Source organism: Schistocerca nitens, chromosome 3, assembly GCF_023898315.1.
Source record: "Schistocerca nitens isolate TAMUIC-IGC-003100 chromosome 3, iqSchNite1.1, whole genome shotgun sequence".
NCBI lineage: Eukaryota > Metazoa > Arthropoda > Insecta > Orthoptera > Acrididae > Schistocerca > Schistocerca nitens.
Window position 1 is genome coordinate 850,143,404 of NC_064616.1, and position 23,374 is coordinate 850,166,777.

At 41.8% G+C, this 23,374-nt stretch overlaps 1 protein-coding gene across 3 annotated transcripts in view; it reads right to left on the reverse strand.

The window, feature by feature from the left end:
- LOC126249788 (trimethyllysine dioxygenase, mitochondrial) overlaps positions 1-23,374 on the reverse strand; it is a 595,126-nt gene that overhangs the window by 462,486 nt on the left and 109,266 nt on the right. The window contains exon 2 of one of the 3 annotated variants that reach the window (XM_049951476.1): positions 15,273-15,390. The exons of the other annotated variants lie outside the window; for them this stretch is intronic. The gene's annotated coding sequence lies outside the window, so the exon portion shown is untranslated. The remainder of the gene's footprint in view (positions 1-15,272; positions 15,391-23,374) is intronic. 3 annotated transcript variants of the gene reach the window in all.

Consider the following 23,374-nt stretch of genomic DNA (forward strand, 5'->3'; position numbering starts at 1 on the left):
AAATGGCAGTTGTAAGAATCGAGGGGCATGAAAGGGAAGCAGCGGTTGGGAAGGGAGTGAGACAGGGTTGTAGCCTATCCCCGATGTTATTCAATCTGTATATTGAGCAAGCAGTAAAGGAAACAAAAGAAACATTCGGAGTAGGAATGAAAATCGATGAGGAAGAAACAACAAATTTGAGGTTTGCCGATGACACAATTCTGTCAGAGACAACAAAGGACCTGGAAGAGCAGCTGAACGGAATGGACAGTGTCTTGAAAGGAGGATATAAGATGAACATCAACAAAAGCAAAACGAGGATAATGGAATGTAGCCGAATTAAATCGGGTGATGCTGAGGGAATTAGATTAGGAAATGAGACGCTTAAAGCAGTAAAGGAGTTTTGCTATTTGGGGAGCAAAATAACATGATGGTCGAAGTAGAGAGGATGTAAAATGTAGACTGGCAAGGGCAAGGAAAGCGCTTCTGAAGAAAAATTTGTAAACATCGAGTATAGATTTAAGTGTCAGGAAGTCGTTTATGAAGGTTTTTGTATGGAGTGTAGCCATGTATGGAAGTGAAACGTGGACGAAAAATTGTTTAGACAAGAAGAGAATAGAAGCTTTCGAAATATGGCGCTACAGAAGAATGCTGAAGATTAGATGGGTAGATCACATAACTAATGAGGAGGTATTGAATCGAATTGGGGAGAAGAGAAATCTGTGGTACAACTTGACTAGGAGAAGGGATCGCTTGGTAGGACATATTCTGAGGCATCATGGGATCACCAATTTTAGTATTGGAAGGTAGCGTACAGGGAGACCAAGAGATGAATACACTAAACAGATTCAGAAGGATGTAGGTTGCAGTAGGTACTGGGAGATGAAGAAGCTTGCACAGGATAGAGTAGCATGGAGAGCTGCAACAAACCAGTATCTGGACTGAAGACCATAACAACAACATAAATAGTAACAATGTAAAAGCGTTTGCTTTTAGAATAACTAAAATAGTAATTATCTGACTTGAAAATCAGAATAGTGCTTGGCTTTCACGACTCAAGTACAGCTTTGCTGTATGAAGTCCAAATTACACAAAAGCACATACGAAAACAAACTGAAGTCATCCATCTGTGGGGTGAGCTAAGTCCAAACCTCCGTTTAAAATGCTACTATAAAATTGACGTCGCAGCTTACACTTTTGTAGCTCTGAGTAATATTGCTTCCTCCTTTGTGCTAATAGCCAGTACCATATATCTTGAGGTTCCGCAGAGCCCACGACTCCACAACTTATCTGGCATATATTTTGTAATAAATCAGAGCCCGTTTTGTTTTATATAATTACACATATTTTTTAGCTGCTCTTGTAGAAATGCAGCATTCTACCGTTGTCATCCAAGGCTTTCACTGATAATTATTAGCACCACACACACCTTAAGTCTCCATGTAACGAGGTCTGAACTAAGAGTCTCTTTATTGTATGGTTCTGGAACTACAGTTACCGAAAAAGGCGGGAAGTAATTGCGCTAGTACATCTCCGGGGATTTCCCTACAGAATATTCTTTACTACTAAAGCTACGTCTCCTTATAATGAGAAATACATAACTTTACAGTTTGCTTTAAGGGCAGCACAAGTTGCCACGCCCCCCCCCCCCCCCCCCTTCGCCTTCTATCAACTTCTTGAACTTCAAAAACTTAATTTTCTGATTTGTGAAAATATTTCATGTTCACAGTTGGCTGCCCTGCTCGTGCGCTACATTCCCTTGTTCCTTATCGTTCTAGAAGTCCAATGAATCATTTAACAGTGTCATATGGTCTAGTATTCCTAAAACAATATTTGTTGGTAAAGATACATTTAATTTGGGTGTTTATGATGCAGTTCTTTTATTTAATGATGCCAATGTGGGGAGAGTTAGGCTGCTTCAAAATTAGTCATACAACCTGGGGAAAATATGGTGATAGCATGTTCCGAATTGGATGCTGTCTGTGTGGAGAAAGCAGATTATGAAGTGACCATGATAGCTAGGAAGGCAAGAATGCACTGAAGGAATGCTAAGAGAGCCAGGGAGGATGAAGAAAATGCAGATGAGCCAGTATATGGTGCAGGGATGTTCTAAGGTCAGTAACAAACTATGTTCATCTTTAAAGCCGGATTCCTGAGATTTTATTTTTTAATGGTTAGGTACATTTTTTGAGGATCTTACCATCATAGAACAGTGAAACTTGCACAACTTACAGAAACTGGGCTGAAAATCAATTATGTATTTTTAAGAGAAGTTGAGTTTAATATTGCAGAAATTATGAATTAATAAAGCTTAAAAATGTGGAAAAAAATTTACTACTTGCAAAAAATTCTATCAAAAATAAATTATGCAAACGACTTAACTACAAAAATAGGTCTTCCTCCACCAGCCATTAAAATTTTATAACATTATCATGAAGCCTTCACGAAATAAATGTACCTAAAATTGACAAATTTAACATTGTAAGTATATAAGGTACAATCTTCCTTTAAACGCTGCCAGCTGTTACAATGCAATATTATTACGGAAACAGTTTGTATGGGTGGAAGTTTACTGTTTACGGTCGTAATGATACTTGTGTCGTTACAGGGCCTATCACATATCAATTGTACACTACTTGCAGAGGTAATTACGACTACTATACAAACCATCCAAAGAAGACGAGAAAATATTCTAAACGGCTAATAATTTAAATAATTAAATTCTGTGTAACAAATGTAATTGCTTGTAGCATTTTCAGTACATCCCGTATTTCAGTATAGTTGCTGAATTCCACCCATCCACTATGGACAAATTGTTATTACAACAGCGTGATTCCACCAGGTGAAATTTAAAAGCATTTCCTTTACTTGTATATACGTTGTCTAAAATTACTGTATAACCACACAGAGGCCTTTCAAAAAAAAACCACTGATATTTTGAAATGGTAGGTTCCATTGACATTAAGTCAGCGGTTAATTGTACTGTAGGCGAAGTTTTTGTGAGAGGTTTCATTATTTCATGATTTTTTTTCTTTTACTTCGAAAATATTTATTCAGTTCTGGACTTTGCAGAAGCATGGATCTACCAACTCCATTTCATGCAGCACAATACCCTAACTCCAAAACACCGATATCACAGAGTTTTACAGAGAAATTTCCCAGCTCCTTCCAGTTCTAGTTGCATAATCGTAAACAGGTGCACAGTGTTGAGCAATTAGGTATCTTACAGGCAGGGATTGCTTCTGGCGCACAAGGGCAACTCGAGTCCAAATAAATAGCTTCGAATGTCAAGAGGTCTGGCTCTGAGCCATGGAAGCAGAATCTCCGCGCAGCCACCCAGCCACCTCTAAGTGAACCAAGCAGTCAGTAATTGTGTTCAGAGTACAGTATGCAGATCAGTCATTTTTGGGCTGCCTACTAAAAATTCTATAATCTGACCACTTGCTGATCCCAATGGCACCATGACAAATATTCCTTGTTTTCAGTGTGATTCAGTCCAAACTTAGTCCATAACCTTCTTGCAGATATCTATCGCTCAAAAATTAAAGTAAACAACATAAAAGCTGCGTAAACTTTTCTTACACAAATCTGAAGAAGAATTTAGTAACCATTTTAAATAATCTTCAAAAAACGCTAAAGCACCATTACTAATAATATTCCACAATCGATTATAGATTTTATCTACGCGCACGGGACGTACCATTTAAAAAAATACCAGTATAGTCATCGAAATTTCGGTTTTACGTGAATACCCTAAATCGTTTGAAATTACTCTTAGGATACTTTCCACAAGAGCCCTGACAGATTCGCCGTATTATCCTTACAAAACCAGAGCTCGTACTCCATCTCTAAAGGCTCGACACAGATGGAGCGTGAAATCCTAGTCTTCTACCAATCAAAGTGGTGCAGTGATTAAGATCTTAGACTCGCCTTTGGTAGGGCAGCACTTCAAACCCCTGTTCGATCATGCAGATCGCAGCTTCAGTTTCTCCAGTATGAAGGTGAATGAAGAGCAAAAGCTGAGCAAAGGGATGTTTGGGACAGGTACAGTAAAAAGATAAGAAACTTGCATAACATCTACTCCTAACTTCGAAAACCACGTTGCGGTGTGTGACGGAGGGTACTTTGTGCAGCACTGTCACTTCTCTCCTCTCCTCTCCTCTCCTCTCCCCTCCCCCCCCTCCCCCCCTCCCCCCCCCCCCCCCCATTTGCTGTTCCAGTCGCGAATGGTTGCCGGTAAGCATCCGCGAGGGTTCGAGTCTCCCTAATTTTGTCTTCATGGTCTTCATGGTCTTCATGGTCTTTTCGCGAGATTTGTGTGTGACGAAGTAGTTATATTTGCTGACTCTTCTAGCAACGTACACTCTTGGAACTTCAGCAATAGATCACACAGTGATGCATAACGGCTTTCTTCAGCGTCTGCCACTGGAATTGGTCATTTCCGTGATGCTTTCTTGCTTACTAACCTGTAAGGCACACCTTAGCTGCGCATTTTTGACAGTTATATACTTAACTGATAACGACCTCTCTGAAGAACAAAGAAACATTTTGAATAAAGGATTGCACTATAATCCACAACTAAACTTGTTGAAAAGCGTACGAACACTTCGACTGAAATGTGCAGGAGCTCCATCGTGCATGAACCACATGTTGTGTCGTACTTGTAAAGGCACATGTTCTAGCAGCACAGGTAGAGTATCCCGTATGAAATCTAACATGGAAATTAAGCGTTTCCGGACACATGTCCACATAACATCTTTTCTTTGTGTGTGAGGAATGTCTCCTGAAAATCTGGCCGTACCTTTTTGTAACACCCTGTATATATGGGTAATTATGCCGAGAAGAAACAATTTGAAGTGGACCATCGCAAAACATGCAGTTTACAAGCGCTAAATACTCGCGATTTAAGGAGCGATTTACCTCATACTCGATAAGCCCCGCAATTTTTCTGCTAAAGTGTTTCCATTTCCATTCCTCTGTACCAGAATTTTCAGTAGATGCAACTTGTGTTCCAATTCTAAACGGTGAAACAGTTTATAACAGTTCAGCTGCTAATATTTTGGGATACTGATCTGAATGAAGATCTGTTACTTGAACATAAATGACCACCCCTCCCCTTCGAAAAGAAAAAAAAAATTACCTACGTCCCTGTGTGTTACATGAACACCAGTAGTCAAAAATACACAATGTCTAGAAAATCCGTGTGTGCCACAACTTTAGAGAAGCTCTTTCGCACTCAAACATCAACTCGACCAAAGGTCCTCACACGTATGATTAATCTAATATCGAACTCCCTGCCTGAAACAATAACAGTAATAATGTACAATGATCCACATACCAATTCGCACACATGTCATGAATGCTGCCGACCATCTGCTACTCAAATTTTACGCTCAGCACGCGCACAATGTGAACAACAATGATAAAGCATAAAACACTGTCGGTGGCCCTTCATTTTTCTATCACTGGGCACACATTAACCAACTGTTGCTGCATGAATATCGATACATGACGCCACAGGAACGAATGAACTTAATGACAAAAATATCTAAGACCTGTGACGATACAGGATCCTGATGCGCGCACGCGCGCGCCCACACACACACACACACACACACACACACACACACACACACACACACACTCACTGCACGCAGCAGAATGCCTCACAATGAATAGGAAAAGTCTTTAGGAGAAGTTAAAAGCCAAGGCTAGATCTTAGGTCCAGATAGGGAGCTGCCCCGGCTTCACATGCGTGGTAGTACGTATTTACGTCCAGACGACTTGTCTGTCGTTCATAAATTATATAAACAAACCTTCCTAGTGAATCAGTCGATATATTAGTGAAAAACGTATCAAAATCCCCACAGTATACATGAAATTAGCCATACATACAGATAGAAAAACGTGGTGGGGGGACTATAATTTAGTAATATGCATAGGTGAGAAAACAGTGCATTTAGAAGAAAGCATAAGTACTAATAGTACTCCTATGTTGAAAATGTGGCAGACACCATTTGAAAAAAGGTGGATTGCTTTCCATGGACGCGCAACACGAATGATCTCGGATACATTGATCGAGCTGGTTTTTATCTGTTCTCTGGACGAGAAAACCAAGACGTACTGATTCACTGACGTCAAGCGGAATCTTCAAAAAATGATCACAATTAGGATATCTAGGGCCGTAACCTACCCAGAAAGGAATTTTGAGCACCCCAGGGTTTCCAAGAAAACTCGAAGTTGAAAACTGTTGAAATATGAACTGAAGAAAGAAATAAGGCTCACAGAAAATGAATGAGAGAATAGTGGCTGCCAATTAGAGCCGGAAGAGAAACGTCACTGAAAGGAGTTCGACAGGTGTGCAAAGTGAAACAAGTTAAATAACGAAAAAAATTAACTGCGGTTAGCATGCCGTGGAAAAAAAGTTATATTAGCGTACGTCGAACCTGTTTCCCAAAAAATTACGACGTGCGTACCAACAACTACAGCAACTGCATTTCGTGCAAAAGGCCGTATTAAGCAACGGCTGAGATATAAAGCAAGCAACACAAGAAGAAAATGCACAAATTCTGGTGCTTAGAAGATTCGTTGTGAAGGCTGTGACAAGTTTTATACAGCACAAATATAAATGCAAATTCGGGTAGTAACACAGCGTACAATGTGCATTAGAATTTCTAAGGGCACGAATTACAAGAAATTAGCGAATACAAGGAGGCAGTGCCTAGTTCCCCAAAAGCTCTCTCTGTCAGAACGTTTTGGGGGCAGCTCGAAATACAAACTTCCCATCGAAAGTAAGCGGACTGGTTATTAAATAAGGTGACTCTCAGTAACATAGATATTTAGGACTGTTATGTGTTGGTGGTTGCATTTACCTGATATGAACATAGCCACACGTGAAGACGCGGGCGGTACGAGGCGTTTACGACGAAACACAGTGGAAGTTGGGTGCATACCGATAGCTCTTGCCGTGTTAACAGCAGAAAGAATACTGGACACAGCGCAAGTCGGCACAGCGACCTCTATGGGGGCAACATAAGCATGCTGACTTTCAGTTCCAGAGGTTAATTCAATGCACTAAGATGAAATAAATGGGGATGAAATTCACCAATATGCAATGACGTAGCGGAGCAAATCGTTTAGATATGCTGAATCTGCTCATGTCATTTCATTCATTTTGTATCTACCCCTTGGGGCAGGATAATTCATGGCCCGTTCCTCCACTCTGCGGAAGAATCTCTGGTAAAGGTTTTCGGGAAACTTCAGATTTCAGATGAAAACGTCAATGTCAATGGAAGTTTAAGTGATGTCTGAAGGCTCAGATAGCCTAATGATTAAACCGACTGATAGTTATAAACAGCCGGCCGAAGTGGCCGAGCGGTTCAAGGCGCTTCAGTCTGGAACCGCGCGACCGCTACGGTCGCAGGCTCGAATCCTGCCTCGGGCATGGATGTGTGTGATGTCCTTAGGTAAATTGTTGCTTTTTTTTTTTTTTTTTTTTGTGATAAACAAGAAACCGAGTCCCGGCCTGACACAAATTGTCGGTTGTCACTACATGTTATTTGCTCTCCGTTTAGTTGCTAAGACCTACTAATGATTTTTATGTAATTTTAAAAATAGCTCCTGCATAAAAATTTTAAAAAGTATTATTTTATGCGTAACTGGATGTAAACATAGGATGTAATGCTCTGTGTAGAGGAGAAATCGTTCTCAACCATCCCACACCTTTCTTGCTATTTTTAAACGATTTTAGGTAGATGTTCCTCACTCACATTATAGTAAACCACTATATAACTTGTTGAGTTAGGTGCTACCATCATTTCCTTCGATATGTGTAGGCTGCTTACCTTCTAAATTGACAAGTTTTTGTGTAACATGAAGAGGTTTGTATTACTTTGCAAGTAGTATATCAAGTCAGCTTAATTGTCTTTTTATATACAGACCTGAAGATGACAGAATGGATGTTCACTGTGCAACGGTGTGTGAGCTGATTTGAAACTTCCTAATAGATTAAAACTATGTACCTGATGGGCACTCGAAGCTGGGTCCTTTTTTTGCGTTGTTATTCCATACCTGTGGCTGAATGGTAAATCCGTCATCTAAACGGATAGCTTTCTACCAGAGTTGACGGGAACCTTTGTCAAGAGATTATACGATATTGCAGTGCCTATGTTATTCTGATTACGATGGAAAGTTCCTTTGGACATGCATGCATGTCCAAAGGAACACGCACTGCGGCGGCTACAGCCGTTATGAAATACATTAAATGAGTTCGCAATAGCGAATAAGGGCAACCATCAGCTGTAGAATAGAATGACGACAATGAAAATTTGTGCCGGACCGGGACTCGAATCCTGATTCCCTGCTAATCACGGGTGGTCGCCTTAATCACTGCAACTATCTGTGCACGCATCCTGGATCAATCCAAAACATCCACATGTCATATTGTTTACATCCCTGTACCATAGTCCCCAACATACATCACTTAATGCTCGCAGCGTTACGCCGTATTTCCGCAGTAGTGAGAACGAGACTATGAAGAATTGAGGCCCATGATATTACTATCTTGTGGCCCCCTCAAAATGTAATATTTACTTGCATGTCTGGATGAACGGTGTTAGGTACAGATGTACCACCTATTAGCCACTTACAAAAAATTGTGCTGTTTCCAAGATATTCGCATTTAGCGAATTTGTTTCGAATTAATTTCGGACAGCTGTCAATCTTTCATCCAGACACGGAAGTAAATATTACATGCCGAGGCAGGTACAAGACGATAATGTCATGGATCTGGATTCATCAAAGTCTCGTTCTCACTGGTGCAGGCGTACAGAGTACAGCTGCGAGCATTAAGTGATTACTGTAGGGAAAATGATGTAGGAATGAATACAGTGTGACATATGGAAGTCTGAATCAGTCCAACAGGCGTGTGTGGAAATCGGGGCTCGAGTCCCGGTCCGAGAAAAATTTTTATTATCTCACTAATAGATAGTACATTTGTACATAACACAGCTGATGCCAAGATATTCGCATTTAGAGAATTTAATTCGTATCTATTTTGTTCGTTGGTGATATTTGTGAACTGATGAGGTAGATCTGGACATGACTCGATGTGAGTGGGTTCTTTGATTTCCTTATAATATAAAGCAATGTAGTGCTCTACAATGAAAGCTTTTATATCAGCCTGCCTACTGTGTTGGATGCCCATGTTATCGTGTGTAGTGGTGATTAAATGAGAGCGGGCCCGCCGCGACTCAGGAACCACATGGTGAATGGATGATGGGGTGTACAGGCGTCCAGCATTGTCCGGGCGCGAACCTTTAAACCGGCGGAAGACTGACGTACTGGAATCTGGATCTTTGCCTTAATCCATTTGATTGAGGCTATATTTCGGATAGAGTGTACAGGTTCCGAATATTCTTGCCGCAGCGCCAGAAAATAATACTCTTTAGTTGTCTTATTCCATCTGGCTCCATTAAGTGCGTAGGTTTGTAAGCAGTTTCTCAATTTCACCTTAGTGTGTTTGGTCCACCAAAGTATGCCTGACTGAAATTTTGGCCGTGCAGCCATGGCTGATCGCCAAGTTTCCTCAGCTTAGGCTTCCATGTCTGTGTGTGCTGGAAGACTGAAATTGAGGTGCCAGAGCCCCCGGTCCCTATACACTTCCTGAGGCAGGTGTTGTACCTATATGTGGAAAGCAGTATGAGCTGAATAACTGGCAGGCCACACCTAACTATCAACGATGTCTAGGAGGAGTTCTCTTTGTGTGCAGGATCTGTCAAGATGGCTGGCTAAAGTCCCTGTGATATACATTTAGGTGACGGTGTTCGGTTTCACTCGCCACCAGATATCTTTGGCTGCCATGAAGTTGCTCTGAATAATTTTAGACTGGGGTTTGATCATCTTTAGATATCACACAACTGAAATCTCCACCCAGAATTACCAGTACACACAAAGAGTGAAGAGCTGCATAATATTACCGTTGTAGAAGCCACACCTTTCCGCTCTGTCATTTGTTCCCGAGGCAGTATAAATGTTTATTAATTGTAGGTCGTGGAGCCGAGAGGCTATGTCTTCCCAGAAATGAATGGGGTCTGCTGGGTACACTTGACAGCAAAAAAAGTGGGTCACTGCTGAATACAACCAACATAACGTAGCTGTGTTGCAGGTCCTCTAAACACCAAAACCCCGTGGGGTACAGTCGTTTGACTACACACAATGGGTACCGCAAGAGACTACTAAGAGACCAAAGGTCTTTATGGCAGTCAGTCTAAATGTCAGCTAATATCGTCATACAAAACATATTACAAAACACGTTCTTAGCGATGAGACACCCCATAACACTCATAAACTAACCTTAATTATAACAAGTGGCATTCCAAAAGTTCTGAGAAAACGGATTATTTTACATATATTGTACAGTAATCCTTAGTCAAAACTAAATACTTGAGACAATATATGGAGTTACAAAGCTGTACGGCAATTGGAAAAAAGTTTTTCGCTCTCTAAAAGGTTTGCCATCCACGTGCTGAAGGTCGCTCAACGGCGAGTGGCTTTGGAAACTGGATATTGGACGAAACAGTAGAAAAACGCGATTAACGGCAACAAGCACTCTAAGGAAATGTCAACATTAACAGTGAATCACCAGTAATATCATTGTTCTCGTAATACATCAACAGCTACGTGCACACAAATTTGAACTTTAAATGACATGACTAACGTCGTCGTTCTGGACCTGGATTCAAACCTAGCACCTATAGCCATTCCTAACTAAGCTAATCCTTGTTTGTGACTTATTGAGACCGGATCACTAGGCATAAAGAGACGTGAAGTATAGACGTTTGCACCAGTATTAGCTATCAATTCAGATCCTGAAAATAAATGACGAAAATGTTTGTACTGAGCTGGGAATGATCTCATAACAGCTACCGTCCTGAGAACTACCCCGAACGACGTTTAATATCGTGTCATTCAAAAGGAACAAGATATGCTCATGTTTAAAATTGAAATGCCGTCATATAAAGCTTGTGACAGGGATGCGAACCCACCACCTAATCGGATTGTTAACGAAGCAAAGTCATGCTCAAAAGTATCCGAACGACCTGGATTGCATTTCACCTGATTCCCACCGAGCGGGGTGGCGCAGTGGTTAGACAATGGACTCGCATTCGGGAGGACGACGGTTCAATCCCGCGTCCGGCCATCCTGATTTAGGTTTTCCGTGATTTCCCTAAATCACTCCAGGCAAATGCCGGGATGGTTCCTCTGAAAGGGCACGGCCGCCTTCCTTCCCAATCCTTCCCTAATCCGATGAGACCGATGACCACGCTGTCTGGTCTCCTTCCCCAAACCAACCAACCAACCTGGTTCAAATGGCTCTGAGCACTATGGGACTCAACTGCTGAGGTCATTAGTCCCCTAGAACTTAGAACTAGTTAAACCTAACTAACCTAAGGACATCACAAACATCCATGCCCGAGGCAGGATTCGAACCTGCGACCGTAGCGGTCTTGCGGTTCCAGACTGCAGCGCCTTTAACCGCACGGCCACTTCGGCTGGCTACCAACCAACCTAATTCCCATGCGACCTACATAACGCAGCTGTCTAGCAGGTCCCCTAATCGCTCCTTGGTACAGTCGTTTGACTATTGAAAATGGTTCTAACATATCACCACTAGAAAACACTGCTCTGTATCGCAATAACTCAAGATGTAAAGTAATACCACGATAATACAAATATCAGGGAACACCTCATCATAGATAAGACTGTCCTTAAGGCTTGTAAACTCGGATTTATTGCAATAACTGACATACCTGAAATGTTAGCACTCTCATTATTCTGTCAGATAGATAATGCACTTAGTAAGTTCGACGTATTCATGATTTCCTCTTCAAAGTAACATACCATACTTGTTATTTAACACAAAATGTCATTAAAAATTAACGTTATTCACGAGCAGCTAGTTCAGAATATGTATGAACTTCAAATAATACGACGAACCGACTCGTTCTGCATATGGATTCAAACCCAGGTCATGCAAATTAAGATTTCGTGACTGACGGAAATTAACAGTCATTCCTGACTACTCATAAAGAGAGTGATATACCTCATTTTTGGACAGTATCAGTTAGCAAATTTGAACTTTAAATTACATAACGTAAACATTTCTAACGGTCGCGAATTCCTACCCAGCATCTGTTATCCCTGTTAACGAACTACGAGAGATGTTGAATATTGATACTTCACAAGTAACTTACTTGAAATGCAGTGAGGTAAAGCTTTGTGTTGGACAGGGATTCGAACCCAGAACCTAATAGGATTGTTTTCGAAGAACAATCAACTTTGACACATCGGATTTTCTCGGCAGTAGCTAGATGTATTAAATGAAATGACGAGTCGAAACATTAATTTTTCCTTCCCAGGACTCCAACCCCGCAGGTATCGCTGTTATACTCTAGAGAAAAGGAACGTTAAGTATGGGTTTGTTACACCAGCAGCGACATGCGAGCATGTTTGAACTAGAAATAATATGACAATGAGTTCAGTGCTGACTAGGAATCGAACCCCACACATATCGTTGTTGACTTCACACAAAGCGACGTCAGCTAACGAATTTTTTTCCACCAGCAGCTCGGAATAACGTCCTTGAATTTACAGTGATCTCGCAAATAGTTCTGTGTCTCACTGGGAGTCAAAAACGTCGGATATTGTTAGTGTTGACAACGAATGAAAATGCATTAAAAATAAAAATTATTATCCACCAGCAGATAGGTGTTCTCATGCTAGAGCTTGATAATACATAGTGAAAAGTTTAGTGCTGGGCCAGGATTCCAACCCATTCATGCGCAATATGTGGAGATGTTGAGGAATCTGCAGTTATGAACAAACAACAAGTTGTAGTCGAGCTGTATTGTCACGAAGGGGTCAAATTCCGCGTTAAGGGCGGTCTGAGTTACATTCCCAGTTCAGAACCAATTTTATCGACATACAGAAGCTCAAATAAAAGACGGAATAAGAGTCCTGTGACCATACACAGGGTTTGCTTCGTCACTAGAAATAAATAACTAGTATAAGAAAGGTTACTGGTGATAGAGTTTCTACATGTCGCCACTCCTTACTTTATTGTGGTTCCACCTAACGTCTACTTGGTAGAGAAGGAATATCATGTTTAATGTGGTTTTCAGACCACAATGCTATTATACCTTCTTCATTTGGCGTAGCCAGAACAGAATAGAATCTGCCTCTCCCTATCAAAAAACATCGGCAGAAGTTGGAATCGGACCGAGACCATCATCATATGAAACTATCATCAGTCCAACATACCACCAAACCCTCTTCTGTACGACTCATTTCTCTATCATAACACCCTTGCGGCACACAAGATGATAATTCTGACACACAGGCTACCTGTAGTGGTTTGCAGGATGTTCAGTACATTCATTTACTTGGTTGACCGAATCGCCATGAACTAGCTGCCTTGGCTACCCAGTGCATACATTCGACTCTATTTTGTAATCGCCGAAATAAAATAACGTAACTGCCACCTACACAGAACTGCCAACAGTGTAGGATGCATAAATTTAAATAGGAAGTGTTCCTTTCCATTTGAGCTACTCTATTGCACTATCTGTTTGTTGAAACCATCGTGCAGTGCAAAAGAAAAGCTGTAACTGTCTGTCTCTCAGAAGTCCAGATCAGGCCATATGCATTCTCTCACAGCACTGAGGAATGCCGAAGTTCTGGAGGAACTGTTGTTCACTTCCAGAGGTGCTGTAGCTACGTCACAGCTAGTAGTGTAACAGTAAGCTTCGTGCACTGTTGATAAGACGTCGCGTGTTCTATTACATTCGCTACTACATTTTTTTTTACGCAATTCTGCTGTCTGCTGAAGTTAACAATTTAATGGAACTTTGAACATAAATCTCTTCGTCTCAACCCAAAATAGTCGCATGTGGAAAAAAGGCTAACTTCTGCGTCATTTTGTTCTTTCCAGGTTTAATAGACGGCCAGGCAGCAGATGCGTCTGGAAGCTTTTGTATTATGCACGGGGAGCGTGTATCGTGCCAAAACAGAAAAGTATCTTCTACATTAGCTGTCGTCTGGTAGTGGCATTTTATTCTTCTTCAAACCTTGTTTGACAGCTTTAACTCGGAACAAGTTTTCTAAAAAAATGGTTCAAATGGTTCTGAGCACTATGGGACTCAACTGCTGAGGTCATTAGTCCCCTAGAACTTAGAAGTAGTTAAACCTAACTAACCTAATGACATCACAAACATCCATGCCCGAGGCAGGATTCGAACCTGCGACCATAGCGGTCTCGCGGTTCCAGGCTGCAGCGCCTTTAACACCCGTTCAGGTTCTTCGTTGAACCGTTCACTCAGTTTTTTTATTACAGAAGGTAGCGAAACCCTCTGACCGAACACGCTGAGCTACCGTGCCGGCTATCGACTTCGGCCGGCACAAGTTTTCTACATGCATGTAATCAATAAACTACATGTGCATTGTCAGACTGTTATAGATAACATCAGAGAATTCGCATATATCGTCGATGATTAATTTCTCTCTCATGTTTAGTATTGTTTTAACAACACTAAAAGAAACCTTACGAAAACTGTGCACTGTATTGTAAGAAATGAAATAAAACTACCCACGATAGCATTACGTCGAAAGTAAGTCTGTTTTAACAAGACTGAGTATCTGTACACAAGCGTGCCTCTACCTGCACGAATTAGTAAAATGCTACTCTCTTAGATTTCGTGGCACTTCATAAATAAAGTTACGTATTCCTAGAAACCCAAAATTTGCTTGTCAGCAGCGGAAAGAGGCGTTACCTGTTGTGCAGCATTGTAAGTTTTTCACCATTGCAGTATGAGCTGAAAGTATTTTCTTACGATTTGCTTATCGATGTTTGATCTCACTGCTTGCAGCTCTTACACAGAAGGGATAAAAACGTTACATTCAGCGAGGCTGGAACCGCGAACCATAACAGTCGCGTTTCCATAGGTCAGCACGTCAACACAGAGCTACCGGATAGATATGGTTTGCGCCGTCCTCTTACGAGGCCAATAGTGGCTAGAACTCTTAAACCGCTATTTACAGGACGAGATTAGTTGCGATTGCCACGTTCAATAACTTTGCTGGGCTGATAACCGTAAATTTACAATCTTCTGTTACACCCCAAGCGATAACAACTCAGGTTATTCAATGGAAATGATACAAGAAATCAAGTGAACTTCGCGACTTAATTCCGTGCACACCAGGAAGTAACTCGTCGATCACAGAGTTGCCAAACATACCTTGCGTTGTTGCCAAATCTCAGTTACAGTACTAGCAGGAAGAAGACGAACCGATGTGATCCTACAGCGGGCTGGGAAGTGCCCATAGCTGGCGCCTCAAAGACGCGGCTGCTACGGCCTGGAATACGTAATGCGTCTGATTCGCATTTCTGTAACTAGGTTTAGGGACTGGAGCTTAGTTGCTAATAATACTCAGAACTGACTGCTACCAAGCATCATAAATCAGTAACTCTCATAGTTGTTTTTATATTTCTTTCGTAACTGTACTCAAAACTAAGAAACTAATTCACGGACGTTTTCGTGTAAAAAAATTGTTGTAAAGAAAGTTGAATACTAATATGTAAAGAAATCTTTCATTAAAATGACTCTTTCCACATCATTACGAAGTGTCGTATTCAAGATCTATGGAACAAGTATTAATCTAATCTAATCATATCATATTGCTGACTATCCATGAAGAGTCATGAAGTACCGAAATTTTCGCCTATATCAGTAACCTAATCTAAACTTGAAAATAAAAGACGACAGTTTTTGTAATAAACCGGGACTCCTATCAAGACCCTTTCATCCCTGTTAACTAACCATGGAAGATGTCTAATATACCTCAATTCAGAAGTACCGAAGTGTGTATGAATTTAAAGATGAAGCGCATGATGTGAAGTTCTGCGGCGGAGATACGAACCCAACACGTAATCGGATTGTTAACTAAGTAAAATCAAATGTTACGTATCGGTTTTTCTTGCCAGCTGCTAGGTGTTTAATCTAAAATAAGGACACAAATTTTTGTGCCTGAGCGACAATCGAACGGCACTCCTATCGTTCTTCTTTATTGTCCACGAATATTGCTTAAGTATCAATTGCTTACTCACGAACAGTAAGATGTGTGCGAGTTTGTCCAGAAATTGTTGGCGACATGAACAGACATTAAAAATGCACGTTAATTTTCACTAGCAGGCCGGTGTGCACGTGATAGGACTTGAAATGAAATTATGATATTTTTGTACTGAATCAGGATTCGGACCCACATATTTACCTTTGGAGGAGACCTAGAGAAGACTGCAGTCTTGGGAAAAGGAATGAAATGATTGAACTATACTGTTCCGAGAGATTCAGATCCTCGAAAGAGGAGATACCTTTAGATGGCTATCAGTTCATCAAATAAAATAAAATTTTCTAATGTAAGTAAGTTTACTGGTAACAGTATTTCTGTTTACCCTGACCTCCACCTATATCATTTTCCAACGTAAACCGACTCTGCCCAGTTTGGAATGAAGGAACGTGATATTTAATAAGGATTCTGGATTATAACAGCTTTCTCTTGAGGTTACCAGAGGTAAAGTAAATCTGTTTGTGCCTCTTAAAAGTAAATGCCTGAACCCACGCATTGCACTTGTGATAGTTCGTTCCACCAGACCATTGTGGCCAAATTTCCCAGCCCTAGGAGTGTGCTGTAATGGATGATGTGCTTAGCTTACTAAACTAGTCACGGTGGAAAAAAACGCGAGTCTATTAAATGGTTAAGTAGAAGCAAGCTTCTGACGTGGAGATTATGCTATTCTCATGTCAGCAGGATGTAAAGACTCTTCTAGGCGTCAAAGCCTCGATTTGAAGCCATTTTGAAATTTTCACTAATTCAGGAAATTTCTTAGTTCCAGAAAATCCACTGTGAAGTGGGAAGTTACCGGATAATTCGATTTTCACCGTCATTATTACTATCATTTACTTCATACCGCTGCTGGATGACATGTGCTTGAAGATCATTTAAGTCCTTTTGGTCATTAGAGAAGTAGTTGCCCAAGAACAAGTTCTTTCCCTGTCTACGGAATCCTTTTCATGTTAATATCAAACATCAGCAATTACTCGTAGATCACATTTAAACTAAAGTAATTGATGAAGACGTTACTTGATAACGACAACGCGCTGCCTTTCTTCATTTACTTGCGCCTAGAAATGGCTGTCCAATACTGCCAAACCAAAAGCCAAGGGATCTTACTGCCTTCCAATATACGTCGCTGTCGGTTCTTCCATATGATTTGGTCGACGTGACCTGTTTCAAGTTGTGTATGACACAGAATGTTTTAGAAAATCAGTTGTTTTCCTTTGCAATAAACATAAATGTTTTCATTCTAAGCAATCCAAGTCCAAAATTTTCGCAATATTAGTTCAAATTTAATATTTGCTTCCATAATGTAAGGAAAGTATTTCACAGTTGCAAAACCCGCATCCGACTCACTGTCCTTACACTTAGTCGCTGGCCATAAATTCTAACTCAAAGTGACGCCAGTTTAAGTAATCTAATGTAGCGAAGACTGTTTGCCAGTGCTCTTTCTCACCGGAAAATATTCAATTCACTCATTGGGCTCCATAAGTACATTGTAACAGTAATTTCTGTGTGTATGCAATGCATACGGATTTTAGAATTTAGTGGTGCTCTCTCTTCCACCTCTGTACAATATGCCTGACCTAAACGGGCCCTTTATCATTACAGGCCCCGGGCGGTGCAACATCATATTGACAACAGTAATGTGCTTATACTGACAACCTCATTGTTCGTTTTTCCCGATTTTGTAATCATTTAAGTAAAACAACATGACCTTCGAGTGGGAGACGTTTCGTCCCCCTTTTCCTTCTGTGAAATTTGTCAATAAGCTTTTTGCCTTCGAACCAGCGAAATGCGGCAGAGTACGGCTGGTAAACGATTTACAAACCACGATTTAGTGCCGTTAACGATTTCTTTAAACATTGGCGTAGCTGAAGGAATTTAGTTTCTTCTTAAATCGTCTTATGCAGCAACGTTCACAGATATCTCAAATATGAAAAGCTCTTTATCCAGGTGCGAAGGTTGTAAAACAAACTTCCCACAGTTTGTGTCAGGTTGATCTTTTCGTCTGATAGCACTGCGTAAGTATTTTGTGTAAGAGGTATTAAAGTAGTGTTCCTGTAGCTGTGGGAATCATTGGTAGAAAACGAGTTTCACACCAATGGGTACAGTACTGATAAATATTCAAAATGATTATCAACCAAAGTCTGCGTTCATCCACAAACAGAGGCGCATTTGTAATATTGAAGCTAGACTAGGTATCCTTGTCTTCCTTGAGTGGGCATTGGAAGGCGTTTACACACACGTATACGAGGGTAATCCCAAAGGTAAGGTCTCCTAAGGGTCACGCAAGTGCCAACGTAGGCACAAACGAGAGATACTTAATTTTAATGGCAAGCAGAAACCACAGTGTTGGCTGCATGGTGGCAAGATGATAAACAGCAAGACTATGGATACGAAGGTCTCAGGTTCGATCACTCACCAGCCCCACGATTTTTATGTGCCGTTTTACACATATTTCCCCTGTGGCAGTGTTTGTTGCTGTGAAAAATGCCGAGTTGTACTGTGGTCCGAAAGCCACTTAAAACTGTAGGTTCACCTATTAACTGGCTAGTTAAGTCATCTCAAAGGTCGGATGAAAGCAACAGCATACCACCTCCAACAAGTCCGTGCCTATTAAAGCACTGTGGTGTTCAAACCACTCTTGCGACTGATGACTGTTTTACTTTCTATGGGTTCCAAAACTAATGATCTTCGGGTTATTAACATTTTTGTGTTTTCATGCTGTAGCTTTGATACCAGTAAACGTAAGTAACCGGCCGAGCACTGTCACCGTTCGAGTTGTCATGGTGGTAGACGACGATGCTGTCGACCCCAGTTACAATTTTGGTCATGGCTATGTTTCAGTCGAATACCTCTATGGGCCTTTCTGCGTATTTCAAGATATACTTTTATACATTTGGTACGCTTCCAAATTGATATCTGATAGAACTGTATTTAGCAACATGAATCAGATATGTTTTCCGCGCAATATATCGGACAACACGTCAGTGCAGCGAGATTTCGTTTGTGTTGCGCATGGTGCAAGAAATATTTGTGTTTTGCTTGCTTCTGTATTAGCTTTCACCCCACTGAATAAGAGCAAGCTCATGAATAGATTGTCAATAACTGGAATTACGCAATAACACACTTAAAAGTTGTATTTTTGCATTATGTATCCCGATGAAAATACACTCCTGGAAATGGAAAAAAGAACACATTGACACCGGTGTGTCAGACCCACCATACTTGCTCCGGACACTGCGAGAGGGCTGTACAAGCAATGATCACACGCACGGCACAGCGGACACACCAGGAACCGCGGTGTTGGCCGTCGAATGGCGCTAGCTGCGCAGCATTTGTGCACCGCCGCCGTCAGTGTCAGCCAGTTTGCCGTGGCATACGGAGCTCCATCGCAGTCTTTAACACTGGTAGCATGCCGCGACAGCGTGGACGTGAACCGTATGTGCAGTTGACGGACTTTGAGCGAGGGCGTATAGTGGGCATGCGGGAGGCCGGGTGGACGTACCGCCGAATTGCTCAACACGTGGGGCGTGAGGTCTCCACAGTACATCGATGTTGTCGCCAGTGGTCGGCGGAAGGTGCACGTGCCCGTCGACCTGGGACCGGACCGCAGCGACGCACGGATGCACGCCAAGACCGTAGGATCCTACGCAGTGCCGTAGGGGACCGCACCGCCACTTCCCAGCAAATTAGGGACACTGTTGCTCCTGGGGTATCGGCGAGGACCATTCGCAACCGTCTCCATGAAGCTGGGCTACGGTCCCGCACACCGTTAGGCCGTCTTCCGCTCACGCCCCAATATCGTGCAGCCCGCCTCCAGTGGTGTCGCGACAGGCGTGAATGGAGGGACGAATGGAGACGTGTCGTCTTCAGCGATGAGAGTCGCTTCTGCCTTGGTGCCAATGATGGTCGTATGCGTGTTTGGCGCCGTGCAGGTGAGCGCCACAATCAGGACTGCATACGACCGAGGCACACAGGGCCAACACCCGGCATCATGGTGTGGGGAGCGATCTCCTACACTGGCCGTACACCACTGGTGATCGTCGAGGGGACACTGAATAGTGCACGGTACATCCAAACCGTCATCGAACCCATCGTTCTACCATTCCTAGACCGGCAAGGGAACTTGCTGTTCCAACAGGACAATGCACGTCCGCATGTATCCCGTGCCACCCAACGTGCTCTAGAAGGTGTAAGTCAACTACCCTGGCCAGAAAGATCTCCGGATCTGTCCCCCATTGAGCATGTTTGGGACTGGATGAAGCGTCGTCTCACGCGGTCTGCACGTCCAGCACGAACGCTGGTCCAACTGAGGCGCCAGGTGGAAATGGCATGGCAAGCCGTTCCACAGGACTACATCCAGCATCTCTACGATCGTCTCCATGGGAGAATAGCAGCCTGCATTGCTGCGAAAGGTGGATATACACTGTCCTAGTGCCGACATTGTGCATGCTCTGTTGCCTGTGTCTATGTGCCTGTGGTTCTGTCAGTGTGATCATGTGATGTATCTGACCCCAGGAATGTGTCAATAAAGTTTCCCCTTCCTGGGACAATGAATTCACGGTGTTCTTATTTCAATTTCCAGGAGTGTAACTGTAAACAGGTTATATGCCTACTTGCTTATTATCGCGCTTCTCGATGCTTTCCTCAAAAAATTAAAACAAAAAAGATGGAGAGAGAGAGAGAGATAAAACAGAAATGTATTTCAAATATCAGCTCAGTGACGCCATGTTCGTTTCGTGATGTAAAGCAAGGATAGTTGATTGGTAATATCTCGTTGTACTAGCGATATGTATGGCTCCAGGGTTCTTTGTCTTCTCTCTGCAAACAACTAGAACAGAATTCAGTAACAAAGTGGTAAGAACACCTACTCAGTGCGCCAATTAAACACTCAGCCATTCTTGGTTATTTTGTTAATCGTCTGTAATGCAGTAAACATCCGTGATTATTGATTTGTAATTACTACCATTGTTATTGTTATTCGTCACCCCACAACAGCTTTCCTATCACTCATTGCCGCCGATGCACGTAACGAATGGATTAGGATGAATGGAATGTGGGATGTTTCGTCACGGAGAATATACATATTTATCTCGGCGTCTTGTGTCAGGGTAATACGAAAATCTCAATAAGAAAAGACTACAATAGCACCCAACTATTTCTGTCCACTTAACACCATGACGACAGACAAATTGGCGTCTCAATGTATTTTGATTATAATTCATTAGCCTTTTTGCGACCTCATTTTAATACCTTGTGGGAGCAGGCATAATATTTTGCTTTTTGAACACCGAACAATAACACACAAAGATAGTAGCTGGAAGGATACAAAGAAAAAATCAGACTCATGGGTGTGGATCCAGTTCATCATAAGAAGACTAAAGAAGAGGGAAACATTACGAAAGCAATGAATACGCTGGTTAGTATACATTATTTGTATAGATCTGAAGATGAAAAAGCGCAGATCTGCACAGTGCCCGCATCTGCACTTTAGTTTCTGTCTTAATGGACATAATTTTTAGTTTCTTCTCTTCTGAATTATCAAATGAATTGATTATTACGTGGTACAGAATAATTAGGTAAGTGTGTTTCTTACAGCTTCCATTCGCACCAACATTTTTCTACATGATCGTGCAATTAATGAAATTCTACTTGTATGATCACAAGACTGCACATACATACAATCCATTTCGAGGTGCAAAGTGTTTCTTATCTTACTTTTCGTGACAGGTTGGCAAAGTTGATTTCCAAAGACTTTTTATTGTACTGAAATAATCTTTTGTAACAAAGTAACAAGGTAAGTATATATTTTGTGGGAAACTGTAATCGTCATGGAACATTACACACCTGAATGTTTGACACAGCTGGTAGGAGAAAACGCTGCATATTAACCAAACCCCGCGCCTCCTCTCCGTATCCTCCTATGACATGAGCACAGGATTCTCCTCCTATAACGCTACAGACGGCCGCGATGGTCTAGCGGTTCTAGGCGCTCAGTCCGGAACCGCGCGACTGCTACGCTCGCAGGTTCGAATCCTGCCTCGGGCATGGATGTGTGTGATGTCCTTAGGTTAGTTAGGTTTAAGTAGTTCTAAGTTCTAGGGGAATGATGACCACAGATGTTAAGTCCCATAGTGCTCAGAGCCATTTGAACCATTTTTATAACGCTACAGAGCTGTTCCTAGCACAGCTGAGAATTGGCAACATCGTCACAAACATTTGGCAGCACTGTGACAGTGCAATCACTTCTGCATATGGTACTGAACTGACTCGCTAAATTCACTTGATATTCCCTTTCCATTTGAATGACTTGTGGTATATAATCCTCGCGTAAACTAAGACACTGAGACAGAAATTTCAATTTTTTGGCTAAAGAAATGCTATTCTTCACATAAGTGACAACTTTTAATATCTTTCACGGTGCGTTATGAGGCTGAGCGATCAATAAATACCACGACGAGAGTGGCGTAGGGCAGCAGTGTGTCCGTAGCCCCTTGGTATCGCCCGTGTCTCGTGTTCCAACCGATAAGAAAATCGTCAGTTCTAACCGTGGTAGGGGCAGCGCGTGCGACCTTTTTTTGTGCATAATTTCAAGGAGCTGCAAATTCCCAGAAAAAATTCTGTAACAAAATCAGAAGAAAACCTTTACACATCAAATCCTCTTGGCAGCTCGACTCAGTAAGTTGTGTTAATGGTCGTAGATCTCGGCTTTCTGACTGCCAAGCTGCTATACAATACAAGCGTCTCTAGAGAAATTCGAATCGACCGTCAACGATACGAAATTCAATAATGTTCTTCACTTAAGACTCTCATGCCAGTGTGATAAGTATGAAGGAAATAAATTGATTAGCAAATCGCAAGAAAATACTTTCAGCTCAAAGTGCAATGGTGAAAAACTAACAATGCTGCACAACAGGTAACGTCTCTTTTCGCTGCTGACAAGCAAATTTCGGATTTCTAGGAACACGTAACTTTATTTATGAAATGCCACATTTGCACACCTGTTGAGTATGACACAGCATACCATTTAAACACAGACCCAATCGAAATCTAAGTGAGTAGCATTTTACTAATTCGTGCAGATAGAGGCACGCGTGTGTACAGATACTCAGTTTTGTTAAAACAGACTTACTTTCGTCGTAATGCTATCGTGGGTAGTTTTATTTCATTTCTTACAAATCAGTGCACAGTTTTCGTAAGGTTTCTTTTAGTGTTGTTA